At 41.6% G+C, this 17,399-nt stretch overlaps 1 protein-coding gene across 6 annotated transcripts in view; it reads left to right on the top strand.

The window, feature by feature from the left end:
• Positions 1–17,399, top strand: part of LOC149828524 (isochorismate synthase 2, chloroplastic-like) — a 239,968-nt gene that overhangs the window by 65,313 nt on the left and 157,256 nt on the right. The window lies entirely within an intron of this gene.

The following is a 17,399-nucleotide window of genomic DNA, read 5'->3' on the forward strand; positions in this document are numbered from 1 at the left end:
ATATTAAATGTTTATTTTATTTTTGGAATAGCTAGAAAATTTTGCCAATAAGATAAAATCGTAGTCGGTTCAAACACTTGGAAATGTGCACGTATGTGCAAAAGATATTCTCTCTTTTACCTAGAGTATTTCCCCCAAATGAGGTTAACTCCTCAGTTCTAAGAGTCAAATTCAAAATTTTAGCACTGATGATTTCTTCAAGGAAGCTGTCCATTTCCCTGATATGAGAATAAAAGAAATATTCTTAATTTCATAAAAGCAGAAAATGAAGAAATATTGATAAAAGAATTTTGCATGAGAAAAGATGACTTCTGACAACTTTGGCAGTTCGATATCCGGGTGTTTTCCCACGATGATCTTTTGCACTCTTTTTGAGTCACTGGGCTTTCTCGGTTTTTCACATCATCCTTCATTTGGATGGGTCCTGACTTTTCTCTCTTTTTCAGGGAAGGGTACGTCACAAACTCCTTCATCTTGGAGATGTTCCGATCCTTCTTTTCTCTCAGGGATTCTATATGATATTAGCTCAAAAAGGTCTGAAATCAAATATCTTTTAGGGTTTGTCGGTAGGTTCATCGCATCTGCTTTCATCTCGACAGTGATCCGAACTTTCCCTGGAAGGATCCGTCACAAATTCCGTCATCTTGGAGATGTTTCAAATCTTCTTTGGCCCCGGGGATCTACTCGCTTAATTCGCCTTCATCTTGACGACAATTGAGAGGTCCCTTTTGCGGATATTTGATTGCAACTTTTAAACGAAAATGAGAAGGGATGGATTGAGTGGATTCTTTTTATAGCTCAAGATATTTCTACTGCCTGATTGTCAGAAAATCATTTTTAAAACATGCGTCATAGCCAAGATCAATATCAATTCTCTTCTGGCTTTTCAACATCATTGAATATTTCTTTCACTGATCATATCAAGGACATTTCTTACATCCTTTTGGTTGATCAACAGGAAAAGATTTGAATTTTACCTCTTTTTCACAAAAAGTTTCACCTTTTTGGAAAGAAATAGTAGAGGTTATCTGAGGAAATTCTTTTTGTGTAGTCAAACTTTTTAGAATCAACTAATGCTTTTAGCAAATTGGCAAAGTTTTCACGAATCTCTTGTGAAATAATCATTCAATATAGATTTTGATGAGACATTTAGCTGTAATTTAAAGAAATGGTGTGAGAAATCAGACTTTAGAAAACTGTACTGATAATATTAGGTTTTTGGAAATCCCGACCAGTTAATGAGAAACTGGATTTTTGATAATCCCGACCAGTGAAAAATGCTGGATTTTAAAACCTTACCAGTGAAAAATACTGGATTTTAAATCCCGACCAGTTATGAAAACTGGATTTCAAATCCCGACCAGTGAAAAATACTGGATTTTAAATCCCGACCAGTTATGAAAACTGGATTTCAAATCCCGACCAATTATAAAACTGGATTTCAAATCCCGACCGATTATGACAACTGGATTTCAAATCCCGACCAGTTATAACAACTGGATTTCAAATCCCGACCAGTTATAAAACTGGATTTTAAATCCCGACCAGTTGAAAAATACTGGATTTCAAATCCCGACCAGTTATGAAAACTGGATTTCAAATCCCGACCAGTGAAAAATACTGGATTTTGAGAATGAAGGATTTAATCTGATGGTTTGAAAGTGATTGAATTTGGGAGATTATAACCCGAGGTTTGAGAAAATGATAAGACTTTGAGGATATTACAACCAGAGGTTGGGGAACTGATAGAATTGAAGACCTTGAAATGATAGAATTGAGGAGTCGCACCCTAAGGGTTTGATCTTTTGGAATACACAACCAGCAGGAGCTGGATCTTTTGGAATACAGGACCAACGAGATGCTGGATCCTCTGGAAATACATGACCAGCGAGATGCTGGATCTTTTGGAAATATATGACCAGCGAGATGCTGGATGCTTTGGAAATACATGACCGGCAAAAGCTGGATCTTTTGAAAAATACATGAAGTTTTGGGAATACTTAAGTCAGAACTTGAATTTAGAAGGAGAAAGGTCTTTGGTCAGAAGACTGATTTTAAAAGGTTACCGGTGTGAGAACCGGATTTTTCTATATATGATTGAAAAGTTTGAAAACAACCAGTGCGAGAACTGGGTTTTGAAGATGAGCTTAGATTTTTCAAAATGAGTTTTTAGAAGATAATTCAGGATTTATCCCCTTATCCTGAACGGGGAAAATAAAAGGAAGAATACCTCATTGAAAGGAGGCATCAGGTTTATCCCTTATCCTGAAAGGGGTGATTTGAAGAAAAAAGTAGAGAAAATAAGATTGGAAAATTTGTTAAAACTTGACATAAACGAGCATTAGCTTGATGTAAATCTGATCAAAGCAAAATGAATCAAATGAAAAGACAATAAAAATCACAGGACCAATTAAGAATTATCAAAATTTGAGGATAAGAACTTTCGTCTAATCCTGCCTGCATATGATGGAAAAAGATGATTATGGATTAAAATAAAATGCCCCAGTATCATGGAGGAGAATGTAAGAATTGATAGAAGATCATTATTTTTATTGAAATGGCTCTTTGAATAGTACAAAAGATTTTTGAATGAAAATTCTAAGTATAAAATTTCTTCAAATGCAGAGCATTGATGGGATCTAGCATCTCCACCCCATCTGCATTGATTAGACGGTACGAATTGCGAGGCAAAGCTTCCTTAACCACATAAGGGCCTTCCCAATTGGGTGACCACTTGCCTTGTGGTCGATGCTTGAGATGAGCTGTCGATCTGAGCACCAAATCGTTAACTCGAAATTTTCTCTCAATGACAGACTTGGCATAATGTCGAGCTATCCTCTGTCGATAAGCTTGAGCGTGCTCTGCTGCTTTGAGCCTCTTTTCATCCAGTAAATCTAGTTGCACCAATCTCTGCTGCTGATACTGATCAAGTGGCAATTCTATGAGAGAAGCGAATTTGAGAGCGGGCTTTTGGATATGGAGAGGTAACACCACTTCAGTCCCGTAAACGAGTTCTGAAGGAGTGGCATTAGTCGGAGTCCGAATGGTGGTCCGATATGCCCAAAGCGCGTCATGAATTTTCTCGTGCCAATCTCGACCTGTCCTCACAGTCCTTTCCAAAATACGAATCAAGATCTTATTGGTGGCCTCTGCTTGGCCATTCCCTTGAGGATAATAAGGAGCTGAGAAGTGATGGGAAATTCTGAATTTAGAACAGAATGTTTTCATCCTCTCATTTTTGAAATGGGTTCCATTATCTGAGACAATATCATGTGGTATGCCGAAGCGGCAAAGGATGTTCTTATGAATGAAAGAAACCACATGGCGGCCTTCTACTGTGCGTAGAGTAACAGCTTCAACCCATTTCGTGAAATACTCTGTCGCAGCCAGGAAGTATTTGTGGCCGTTGGAAGCAGAAGGAGTAATCGGGCCGACGACGTCAAAAGCCCACATAGAAAATGGCCAAGGAGAAACAACTGATTGTAGATATGTGGCCGGAGCATGAATATAAGGCGCGTGTAATTGGCACTTGACGCATTTTTTCACAAATCCATGACAGTCTTGCTGCATGGTATTCCAATAGTACCCTGCTCGAACGATCTGCTTGACGAGAGTTTGATAGCCAGCATGACCACCACAAATCCCTTCATGTGCCTCTTGGATAACTTCCATAGCTTCTTCTTTGTCTAAGCACCTTGAATACTCAGAACTGAATCCACGGCGGTAGAGGACATTGGCGAGAATGAAATATCGGGTAGACATACGCTGGATTGCACGTTGCTCCCTTTTAGGCATTTCTGGTGGAAATTCACCAGACTCAATGAAATTCTTGATACTTTGATACCAAGGCTCCTCCTTCTGATTGACCTGATTTACTTGCATAATTGAATCGAAAGCGGGTTGTTCGAGTCTGCCAACTTCGAAAGAGCGACATGACTCACCACCTTTGAATGATAAAATGGAGCCCAAACTGGCTAAGCCATCAGCTATCTGATTATGCTCTCTTCTGATGTGATTGAGCTGAAATTCTTCGAAGCTGTCAACAAGAGCTAAGACGATCTTCTGATATGGGATCAATTTGGGATCTTTCACTTGCCATTCAGTGTTAACTTGACTGACGACAAGTAGTGAGTCGCCAAAGGCGTGCACTCTCTTGACATTGAAATATTGCAGAATTTTGAGGCCTTGTATTAAAGCTTCATACTCGGCCATATTATGAGTGCATTGGAAACCAAGCTTAAGAGAATAAGGGATCATTTCTTTTTCTGGAGTGATCAACAGGACTCCAATCCCGATGCCAGACATATTTTTAGAGCCATCGAAGAACAAGTTCCAAACTGGGGGCTGTTGGACATTACAGATGTGCTCGTCAGGAAAATCATCCTCTGTTTTAATTTCTTCTGTCAGAGGGAAATCTGCCAACTGATCTGCGATCGCTTGGCCCTTAATCGACTTTTGAGAAACATACTCTAAGTCATATTGCATCAACAAGACTTGCCACTTTGCGATTCGTCCAGTGAGAAAAGGTTGTTCAAGAATGTATCTGAGCGGATTGAGCTTTGAAAGAAACTTAATTTCAGAAGCCAACAAGTAATGTCTCAATTTTTGGCACATCCAGACCAGAGCTAGACAAGTCTTCTCCATCTGAGAATACTTCTTTTCATAATCAATGAATGTTTTGCTCACGTAGTAGATGACGTGCTCTATCAAACTGCCTTCTTCATACTGAGCGAGGAATCCACCACAGGCATTTTGATTGACTGAAATATATAGCAAGAGAGGCTTTCCCAGCTTAGGCGGCTTTAAAACTGGTGGATTAAGGAGATACTGCTTGATGCGCTCGAACGAGAGCTGACATTCTGATCCCCATTCAAATTTAACTCCTTTTCTCAGCAAGTGGTTAAAAGGCTCACATCTCATAGCCAAATTGGAGATGAACCTGCGAATAGACTGAATACGCCCTTGAAGGCTTCGCAGCTCTCTCAGATTAGTTGGAGGCGGCATGTCAATAATGGCTTTTGCTTTAGCCGGATCCACCTCGATCCCTTTCTTGCTGATAATGAAGCCGAGCAGTTTGCCGGACTCTACTCCAAAAAGCACATTTCTGAGGGTTAAGCCTCAATTTGTAAAGAATAAGTCTTTCAAAAACTTGACTAAGAGCATCGAGGTGATCCTCTTCTTCTTTAGACTTAACCAAAATGTCATCCACATACGCATCCATATTCTTGTGCATTTGATCGTGGAAAATAACGGCCATTGCCCTTTGATAAGTCGCCCCGGCATTTTTGAGCCCAAATGACATAACTGTATAGCAGAAGGTTCCCCATGGAGTAGTAAATGAGGTCTTCGACTGATCACGAACGGCCAACTTGATCTGATTATAACCTCAATATCCGTCCATGAAAGAAAACATGGCGTGACCTGCTGTGCTATCGATCAAGAGGTCAATATTAGGAAGTGGATAATCATCTTTCGGGGTAGCCTTATTGAGATCCCTGAAATCAATGCAGATCCGAACTTTTCCATTCTTTTTAGGGACTGCTACGATATTTGCCAACCAATCTGGGTAATCAATGGCCCGGATGAAGCCTGCTTTCAATAAATCTTCCAGTCCTTCTTTGACTTGTTGCTCAATTCGAGGGTCTAATTTCCTCAATTTCTGTTTGATTGGTCTGGCTTCTGGTTTCAACTTGAGTCGATGCTCAACCAGTTTGATATCCAACCCTGGCATATCTTCGTAAGTCCAGGCAAATACTTCCTGATGCCTTTGGAGGAATTGAATGAGTCTAGCTTTTTCAATTTTGCTTAGGCTCGACCCAATTTTGAGAATCTTCGGATCATCTTCCGACCCAATGTTGATATCCTCAGTTGGATCTTGAACCAAGGATGATGGTTCATCCTGCTTCTGAATGTGAGCAAATTCTGGTAAATTCTGAATAGTGGAATCAAATTCAGCTGGCTCTTCAGTCTGCTCTGTTGCCTGACGGTCCTCTGCTCTGTCTTTCATCTCAGGAAACCTTGCCAATTTTAGATACTTGGGATTGATAACAAATCTTGTCATTGATTCAGGAGTTTAATGGTCCTGAAAATGCCAAAAAGAGGTTGTTTTTAAGAGAAAGTATGAGCCAAATCAAAATTTTTATATAAAGCAAGAGTGATGATATGGACAAAGTATAAGAAGGAATTGATGGATATTTGAAGAGGAAATTTTGATCTTTCATTGATTGAAGTAAAGTATTTACAAGATTTTAACAAAAGATGGGACTGTATTGTCCCTACAAAAAAGAGAATAAAAGAAAGCAGGAAAACTAAGGCATCATCTTCACTTGTTTCCTTTGACAAAAACTGTTTTTTTGCTGGAATCTTGGCCGGTGAACCCCAACCCTGAACTGTCCGCATGCCGAACTGGAATGATGGGTTCTATCATGCCGTCTTCATCTTTCCCCATGCCTCGGAATGGCTGATATCCATGTTTTATCAGCAGATCAAATCCCTTTTTGGCTTTGGAGAACTGGGGGAATAAAGGGTGATCTTGGAAGGAGGCGTAATCAATGCGTCCTCCTAACTTGAAGAAACAAGGTCCCTGCCATTGGACCGTGGCTGCGACATTTTCTTCTTCCATGACATCTTTTAGCTTCAGCATCTCTAGACTGTCACTGAGATTGATCTCATCCGCTTCTCGGATGCTTGGAATATCAGCTGTGAATGTCGGACGAGAAATCATAGGTTGTGGCAGCCTCTCTTCAGGATCTTCACCCAAAATGGTGGTGATCATTCCACCCTTAGACCACTTGATGCACTGGTGGAGAGTTGATGGAACGGCATTGGCATTGTGGATCCATGTTCGTCCCAACAGAAGATTGTAAGTCGGTGGTACATTGACGACATGGAACAACACAGTATGCACTGAGTAGTTGATGAAGATTTCCAAAAAGACTTTGCCTTTGGCAGTTTGCCCATGATTATCGAAGCCATAGATGGTGATGGGATCATGCACATATTCTTCCTCCTTTAATCCCAATGCTTTTGCTGTCATTTCTGGGCAAATATTCAGACTGCTGCCCCCATCAATGAGTACGTGCGGGACAGTCATGCCCCTGGTCCTGACCACTATATACAATGCATTGTTGTGAAATGAATGAGGCTTAGGCAAGTCCTCATCTGAAAAGGTAATAGGCGCGTTAGTCATTGCTTGGTTTACTATCTGCGCCATGTCTTCGGGCGTGGTGCCCGGTTTTACTTTGATCTTTCTTAATAGATCATCTAGTTTTTCTTTATGCTGGGGAGAGTCGTGAGTCAGCTCAAAGATGGAGATGTTGGAGAGCGCTGTGATGGGCTTCTGAAGGCTTTTGGCCCGCTCTTCTGCTGCTTTCGAGGTTTCTGCTTCTTCTATGCAGGCTTCCCTTTTCACAAATCTTTTTGGAAAAACTTGGATCTTTCCACTCTCAACTGACATGTTTCTAATATTTAAAAATGAGAGGATATCCCCTCTCTGAAATGCAGGCTGATTCTGATGTAGAACCGTCACCTGATGCTGTAAACTTATTTCTTTGCTGGAGCAAGGATGTATGTGACTCTGCGGGAGAAAAGAACCTTCTGAAACGGTTGACACTGAATGTTTCGGGAATGGGGCGGACAGAATGTCCATTTTGCCCTCTTCTTCATCCTCGATGAGGATGCTTTTATCAATACAATCCTGAATCAGATGCTTCAGGACGAAGCAGTACTCAGTGTCGTGGCCCATCGCTCTGTGGAATTTGCAGTATTGTTCCTTAAATCTTCCCATGAGCACTGGTGGATCTGCCACCTTGGGAAGTTTTACCATCCCGTGAGACAACAAATATTCCAAAATCTTCTCCAGTGGCTGGTCGAGGGGAGTAAACTTCCGATCCCTGCTCCAGTTTATATGTTTAGTTTTTTCTTGAAGGTCCTCCTTTTGTTGAGGACCGGTCGGGAGAGGCTTATCATTGCTCTTGAAGAATTTTCCTTTCCTTCCTCTGTTCTGCTCGGGCTTCGTGCCACTGCCACTGCCCTGTTTGCTGCTACTGCCCTGATCATCCCCTGGAACCTCGGCGGAGTAGGTGAAGTGTGCCTTCTTCTTTGGGTCTTGCACATTTTTGGCTAAGGCAACACCTTCGTACATCCCGTTCTCTACTCCCATCTCGAGTCATTCTGCTCGCTCCGTCAGTTCAATAAACGATTTGGAGGGATATGGGAAGAGGAGGCTTTTTAGGGGCTGGGAGAAGTTGTTGAGAATGACTTGGAGGGCATGCTCCTCAGAGATAGGGTTTCTCATTTTGTTGCACAGGCTTCTCCACTTGTGGATAAAATCCCTAGCCTTTTCATTGGGCTCTTGTTTCAGGTTGCACAGGTGGTTCAGGGTGGGCAGAGCTTCCGTGTTGAATAGGAAGCGTTCCACAAACATATTAACGACTTTGTCAAAATCCCTTAACTCGATGGGATTGACATGCTCGACATACCATTTGGCGGCTATTCCCTCCAAACTGCGGGGAAAACAGAGGAAGAGGGCACGGTTGTCTTCGCTGAACCGGGCGCATTCTGCGAAGAACATGGCAAGGTGGGCCTTGGGGTCTCCGGATCCATCGAATTTAATGAATTTTCGGGGGAGATTCTCCAAATTGATGTCTCCTTCCAAACCAAGGTAGAAATCCTGCCTAGTGTATGCCCTTTTTCCTTTGTCCCGGACTTGCAGGTCTTTGACGATTTTTGTCAATGCCTGGATCGAGTCTTCTGCGGGGGCCCCATATTTGGGCTTGTTCACGGACACTGGCTCCTCTACCGGCCTCTTAGACTGCCGCAGATGTTTCGGGATGTAAATCAACTGCTCTTCTTCAGAGTTTTCTTCTGCTGACTCAGAATCTTCAGAGGTACGGTCACGCTGTACCTTTTGCTTGCTGATCTTGACGGGCTTTTTCATGGGCTTCTTCTTAGCTTTGGTCTTAGAAGCCGCCTTCTTTGGAGCCGCCTTAGCCTGCTCGGCCATCATTTTAGTCATCATTTTCTGAAAAATCCGGTACATGGCCGGATCAACATCGCTTTCATCTCCGGAGTCATGCTTCTTGGTCAATCTAGGAGAATTCATCTCCTCTGACTCGTTGTCACTGTGTTGTTGAGCAGCCCTCTTGTCAGCCCTTGTCTGAACCATTTTCCAGATGCCTAAGCTTTCCTGCAGAATATGGGAATGGTTAGAGTATGGAGAAGCTTTTTGAAAATCATAATTTCTTCGAGAGAAAGCAAGAAATGAGGGGATTTGGTAGACAATTTCAAGAGATTATCCCATTACCCGGGATTGGGTCATCGCACGATTTGCGATTATTGTGTTACCATTTGATGGTAACAGAGAAATGTGCCTTGTCACCTAGGCGAGGTCGTCAACCATGATAAGATTTGAAGAAATGCGGAAGGAATATCCCTTTTACCTGGGATTAGGTCGTCACTCAAGTTTTTGTGACTTTTATTTGTGCTACAAACAAAATACAGAAAATAACATTTTTGGCCAAAAACTAAAATTTTATTGATATTTGTAACTTTCAAGGACAAAGAGAGGGTGGGCAGACAGTTTGCCACCACTCTTGATATTCAGATGATACATTTGGCCCAGGAAATATAAACAGAGAAATAAAGGAGTTCCAGGTATATTTTGCGACATGATATGCCCCAGACCACTGATCCGACTGCAGGTTGAATTCTGACACATTGCCTGTCGGAAAACGGGTGTTGGCACGGACCTGCCGCTGTGAAAACTGCCTCAGACATCGTTCCGGCTGATAATCAACACAAAAGAAAGGGCCCATCAACTTGTAGCGCTTGTCACGAGCATAAGTGTATCGAGGAACAGTCTCTTTTCTGTCAAAGAAATCCCAGGTGATCTCCTCCTGATGCAGCTTCTCGATCAGAGCTCGGTATTGGATGACTGTCTTCGGTTGCTTACTGTTGAACCTGAAAGAACTGGCTTTTGAGGGAACGTGGCGTAGGAACCACGACTGCAAGGCATAAGTGCATCCTTCTACCAAAATGGTCTCCCCAAGAGCGAATCGAGCCAAACCTCTATAAAGGAAGGCTAATGCGGCCATGGAGACTGAGAGCTGACGGGTCTGCTTGCTTCCCCATCTCTGAAAGAGCTGGGCAACTCTGATGTCTATAAAATTCTGACCATCTTGGAAGAAGGCTAACCCCACTGTGCACAGGATCATGGCGTGCTGAATTCTGTCCTTCGCTGCTCGGGACAAAGTGTCAACCTTTTTGTAGGCTCCGTACTTTTGATATAATTCAAACAGGTCGATGAACTGATTCTCACCAATCTCGGTGAGAGGCCAGGATCTGCTCCCTGTTGCTCTTGCTAAGGCTTCTCGAACATCTACCCCTTTGATGTTGATCAAAAATTGCTGCTCGACAGGATCATCTGGCTGACCATCTGGTTTGGGCAATCCCATAATGTCGTTGAAATCGTCCATCAGTAGAGTCATCTCTCCCCATGGAAACCAAAATGTGCAGGTACGTGGATTCCATCGTTCTGCCATGGCCTGAATCAACGCTCCATTGATGACTCGCTTGCCTACCGCTGATGCCATCTCCAACCCACAGTCATCCAAGTGATCTGGGAACATACGTGAGAAGGTGGCGAACCAAGAATAATACCACCGTGGGAAGAAAGTACGAGACTGGATGACCCGCAGATCTGGGGTTCCATCCCTTATTTGATAGAGGACATGATCCCAAGGAAAGATAGTATCGGGAGATTCAGATGCCATCGGAGAGATACTGAGGCAAAGAAAATAAGGAGAATTAGATAGAATGCAGGACTTATGGATAGACTCTTTAAAGAATCAACGTGAAAGTTTCTGAAAAGGTTGATAGAATTTTAAAGAAATTTTCCAGGGTTTTGAAGAAAATTTGATCTAGAAGAGAAAAAGAAAATGTAGGTAGAGAGAAATATACACCTGGGGTTTTTAGAAATAAGGTCAAGTTTTGAATAATACACCCAGGATTTTTTTTTGAAAAAGGGTCTGATACACATATATGAGAGAATAAAATATCACACAACCAAAGCCGCACAAACAAGGATGCGCATACAGCACTCCCTAAAGGCTGACTCTAAATGCAATATTTGAAATGGCTTGTAGGACCTTAATCCTAACTCTAAGGTTCAAATTATCTGATTCCGATCAAGATACGCCGATATACCCAAGCCGAAGCTCGAAGTACGTGGCATAGAAATATTTCTCCGGTTCTAAGGTAATAGCTTCCCAACATCCTTGAGCACCTACCGATATACCTCGGACTATGGCCCTTAGGTACGTGGTAGGGGGGCGCGAACCCAAATAAGTGGTCCAGTTGTGAGGCTCTTTCCCGAACTATGGTTCAGTGAGACAGCCCAGCAACGTGAAGACCGGGACAATATAGGTAAGGAGGTTTTCAAAATATGTTCAACATGCAAGAAATCAGATGGCTCTAATGCAAGTCCTAAAGAGATAGATTAAAATGAAGAGAAGCATACACTTGCATTCATTGTTTTTACATTCAATCCCTAGAATTGAGGAGGGTTGTATTTCAGACCTACGTCTAATGTGAGCATGGAATAATCTCCTCAATATGGTCCTACCAAACCATTCTTAAATCCTATATGCGATGATGTCAGCTTTAGGACAGAGTCTAGGCTCCTAAGGTTTGCATGAAAATGAAGCTGACATATATAGAATAAAGACTTGGATAATATCAAAGCAAAAGAAAAGGCATAATTCGACCGGACGGAGACGTGTCCCATCACGGTCGCCAAATCTGTGATCATCGCAAAATTTTTCCTCTCTCATAATGTTCTCTCTCTTCCTTCTCTTTTCCTTTCCTACCTCTTATTTTCCTCCTTTTTGAAGGGAGAAAGATAAAAGACGGAAAGAAAGAGAGAAGAGAAAGAAGAGAAGAGAAGAGGAATTCTTTTGCGGGTCTCACTTGACCTTAATTTTGAAAATATTTTGAAATAACTCGCCTACGTTTTTTGAAATATTTGCGGGAAAATCGGGAGACGGGATCCGCTCGTCGGTACGAGGTTCGACCGTTCCTGGCGCCTTTACCAGGGGTAATCGAACCAAGGGTCGAATTTCATGCCTTTTGCTTTGCAAAGAAATTATCTAAATATTTATCCTAAGTCTAAATGCACAATGAATCATGCTTGTGCAAATGCAAAGATGTATGCTCTTTTTGAAAATATTTTGAAGAATTCCAAGTGAAATTGATAAAGTGAAGAAAATGATTTCTAATTTAGAACTTAAGATTAAAGTTCTAAGTTTTAGAATATTCAAGAGCTTGGAATATGAGTCTGGATTTGGAAAAATGATCTTGGAATTGAGAGGAAAGGAGAAGAAAGAAAATTTTAAAGTCATAAATGGATTTTGAATTAGAAATTTGGATTTTAAGTCTTTTGAATGGAATTGAATTTTATCTTTGAAATCAGAATGAAATGTGGGAAATTTAAATAGAATTTTGAGAAATAGAATTGATTTGAAAGTTGGAATTCAAGATGGTATTTGGATCTGAAATCTGAGATCCAAAATAAGGTTGGACTCTGGATTCTAAGATGGAATTGGATCTGAAATCTAAGATCCAAAAAAATAGAATTGGGTTCTGGATCCTAGAATGGATTTGGATCTGAAGTCTGAGATCCAATGTAGGATTGGATTCTAGATCCTAAGAATTGGATTTTGGATCTGAATTTTGAGACCCAAAGTAGGGTTGGATTCTGGATCCTAAGAATTGGATTTGGATCTGAAGTTTGAGATCCAAAGGTAGAATTGGATTCTGGATCCTAAACTGGACTTGGATCTGAGATCCGAGATCCGAGGTGAATTGGGTTCTAGATCCTAAAGAATGGAGTTTTTGATCTGAATCTGAGATCCAATGGTAGAATGGGATCCGGATCCTAAATGGATTTTGGATTTGGGGATCCAAAAATGAAATGAGGATCTAGATCCTAAATGGAATTTTGGATCTGTGACTGGAGATCCAAAAATGGAATAAGGATTTTGGATCCTGAATGGAATTTGGATCTGTAATTGGAGATCCAAAGTGGAATGGAGTTTTATACTTGGAAATCTGGATCCAAGTTGAGACTAGGATTTGATTTTGGATTTTGGGTTTTGAGAAGTCCAACAGAGTGCCGGATGAGCTGCCCGAGCCTTTCAAACTCATTTTTTTGGTATTTTTGTGATTTTATTTTGGAAATCGGACAACGGGGCTCAGATTTGGATTTAAAATACTGAGTTCAGACCCGGAACTGAATTTGAATATATTAATGCGGAATTTAATCCAGAAATCTGAAGAAATAACTTGATTTTCTCAGAAAAACGGGGTTAGGGGCAAAAGGGTCATTTTTACAAGACTTTGAAAAATTTGGGGTGTTCACAAGGACCTTAATAGCTGTTGCATCAACTAAAAAATGACCTATTTATCAACTTGAGGTAAAAAATGCTTTTTTAAAAGGAAGTTTAAGTGAAGAAGTTTATATGGATCCGCCACCCGGAATAAATATTAAGCAAGGTCAAACACTTCGGCTTTTGAAGGCATTGTATGGTCTTAAACAAGCCCCTAAGGCTTGGTATGATCGTTTCAGTGATATCATGATAAAGTTAGGATTTCACTCTTGTTATACTGACATTGCTCTTTTTGTTAAACATGCAGGTTCTAGTATCGTAATTTTGTTGCTTTATGTTGATGATATGATTATCACTGAGAATGATCAATGTAGTATTATTAATGTTAAAAATATGTTAAAAGATAATTTTGATATGTCTGACTTAGGTTTTCTCAGATATTTTCTTGGAATTGAGGTTGCATATTCTCCTAGAGGATATATTTTGTCACAGATGAAGCTTGCTGCAGATATATGTTCTAAGTCTGGGATTTCTGATGATAAGAAAGTAGAGACTCCTGAGGTTATTAATGCCAAATTGCGGTTGGAGGATGGGGTTCTTCTAGAAGATCCCACACCTTACAGACAACTCATTGGGTCTCTTACCTATTTAACCATCACCAGACCAGATATCACTCATGCGGTTCACTCAGTTAGCCAATTTCAGCATGCTCCTACAACTGCGCATATGAGTGTTGTTCTCCGAATCATCCGCTACATTCGGAATACCATCAATAAAGGGCTATTTCTATCCTCCTCTTCTTCCTTGAATCTTCTTGCTTATACTAATGCAGATTGGGGAGGTAATCCAAATGATCGAGTCTCAACTACTGGTTTTTGTGTCTTTTTAGGGGACTCTTTGATTGCCTGACGATGCAAGAAGCAGCAGAAAGTTTCACTATCATCCACTGAAGCTGAGTACCGGGCTATGGCAACCACGACAATGGAACTTGTATGGCTTCGCAGTTTGCTTAAAGACATGGGAGTTGATATTACCGAAGCCTCAAAGTTATGTTGCGACAACAAGAGCTCCATCTATATTGCGAGCAACCATACTTTTCATGAGCGTACAAAACATATCGAAATGGATTGCCACTATGTTCGTGATGAATTCTTACGAGGAACTATTGCTCTGCCATATGTCACTTCAGAATATCAGTTGGCGGACTTCTTCACTAAAGCTCTTCTGGCTCCTCGCTTCATGTTTCTTCTTGGCAAACTTTCCGTCATCTCCCCGTAAAGTTTGAGGGGGGGTGTTAAAATGTATCTAATATATATATATGTGAAATTTCTTTTTTGGTTCATATCGCTGACCCCAATTGTTTTGGGATGAAGGCGTAGTTGTTGTTGTTGTTGTATATATATATATTACATCAATACCCGATAGGGGTATTTTTATAATTTTACATAGTTGTTTTAGAAAACAACTATTTTCGAGTTTTGTTAAAATGTAATTTTCTTTTTTATTTTTTAAAATTCTTTTTTGTATTTTTTAAGGACCAAAAGGGGCTCCAACCATAGAGTCGTTAGAGCCCCCAACGGTCACAAATGTGACCGTTGGGGGCTCCCAACGACTCCATGGGAGCCCCCTTTTGGGCTCTCCTTTTGAGGCTTTTTGCCTCTCTTTCTCTCCTCTCCCTTGTGTATAAATAGGGGTGATCCCCTTGTATATTTTTCATTCTTGAGAGCTTTCTCTCTTCTCAATAAGAGGCTTTTTATATTGTTGCCTTCTTAAAGGCTTGTGCTTGTATTGTCCCTTTGTGGACTTGTGATATTGTCTCTTTTATTCATTGTTGTAAGTGCTTGTATGAACTCTTTATATTTCCGCAATATCTCATTACAGAATCATCACCTATTTAGGTGATCTTATCATTTTGTTATTTGCACTTGTCGAGGTTGCCACAACCTACTCATCCAATCATCGTAACGTAAGAAGACGTATTTGTCAAAAAGTATGATCGTACTTGTCAAAAGTACGACTACGATGAAAGGGAAATGGTTCCACAAAAGAAACCCCAACAGATATTATCTACAAAAGAATCAATACAACACAGTTTGGCAAGATAAGTCTTGAATTCACTTCAACAATATTTTGCATATTTCATGATGCAAGGTCATCTCAGATCTCTCGTTCAATCAACAAAGTACTTAACATGTTGTGCATGTCTAAAAGTACGCTATACTGAACAAGGGAGGTGTGTGGGCTTCTAAAAAGGAACACGTAACACACAACTTCATAACGATCCAAAGAATATAGGAGTACTCATTTGACACGATTCATCCTTAAAAGCCATAATGCCACATTAAGTCATTCACGCAAGGCACAACACTATCAATCTTGCATCCAAAATTTATCTTAGTATCGACATGCGACACTAGATGGATAAATGAATAATGAGTCCTTTAACAGAACCCCACTCATTCATAGGCTCATGCCCTTATTGGGGTTATTCGAATTGGGTCGCAACTCGAATCGGGGTTATAAAATATTTCTCCCAAGTGTGTGGACCTGGGAGGGCCCAAATGTGACTTCGCAATCCGACAAGACTTAAAACTTAACTTTGCAAAAGTTGTGCAATCTGAAGAACACTGGGTTTGCAGAAGGAAATCCTCTTTAAATGAACTATAGTGCACCAACGCAACTTCTAGTGTTTTGAAAACAACTGAAATCAGGTTAGGCACAAGACTACATTTTTTTAAGTACATATTTATCATGAGTGTGAGCATATGCAGGTTATAACATGACGACAAGCAACTCTCGACTTGCGATGCCGCACATCGAGCGAAAAACACATAAGTAACACACGAGGTACCAAAACCATACCTTGACCACTTAGATAGGCAAACACATAAGGTCATAAGTAATACATGAGACACGAAGTCGTACCTCACTCAAAGGAAACGTGCAGGCAAAAATGTATGCAATCAAACAAGGGCATAGGTATTGCAAGAAGTACGAAACCACACCTCAAACTCATAAGCAACTATGCAAAATAATGATCGAAGAATGAAACTGTACCTCGACCCATGAGCATACAAACAAGATAATGCGAAATGCAGAAGCAATATAACTCTAAGCATATCTAGCATGGGCATCTTAATTATTTCAACTTAAATAGGTTCATTTATTGCCCTTTGTGCGACTTTACCCTACCTCAGAATGTTGTGTAGCTGCGTACGCCTACGCGTGAGGATAATACTAGGGTCGGGCCACGGAGCACGAACGGGGCCTGTTGCGTAAGCTGCAAAGGTACGTTATTAGTATGCATTTAAATGAATAGGGAAAATGGCAACAAAGGACTGGGGTCTCGGCTTTTCTGCAAAACAAGGCAGGGATCAACGGTCCCTACTGACCTGAAACAGAACGGGGTAGGGTCCAATGACCCATGCCGCCAAAGGAAACAGGTGCAGGGGCCATCGGCCCCTGCCGGATATTTAAAGAAGGGCAGGGGCCATCGGCCCCTGCCAGACGACTAAGAGAGGGGCAGGGGACATCGGCCTCTGCTGGGTTTCCGAAAAGGGAGACAAGAGCCGAAGGCTCCTGCTGGCTTTAAAGGAATGGCAGGGGCCGATGGCCTCTGCCGAAAAAATGAGCAGAGAGAGGGAGCGCAGGGGCCAAAGGCCCCCTGCGGCTTTCAAAAGAGGAGGCAGGGGCCAATGGCCCCTGTCGTTTATGGAGAAAAAAAGGGCAGGGGCCATCGGCCCCTGCTGGTCTTTAAAAGAGGAGGGGGGCAGGGGCCAAAGGACCCTATCGGGCTTGAGAAAAAATGACGGGGGACATCGGCCCCTGCTGGATTTTAAAAGAAGAGGGGCAGGGGCCGATGGCCCTTGCTGGAAGGTAAGCAGAGAGAGAGACGCAGGGGCCTTTGGCCTCTGCCTGCGGCTGTTGGGAGAGGAGAAGGTAGACGAAGAGGTGGGAGGACTTACCTGGGGCTGCCGAAGAGGAGGTGCCGACGAGGATGTCAAAGCGGGGGAG

Source organism: Nuphar pumila, chromosome 9 (assembly GCF_984573655.1).
Source record: "Nuphar pumila chromosome 9, dmNupPumi1.hap1.1, whole genome shotgun sequence".
NCBI lineage: Eukaryota > Viridiplantae > Streptophyta > Magnoliopsida > Nymphaeales > Nymphaeaceae > Nuphar > Nuphar pumila.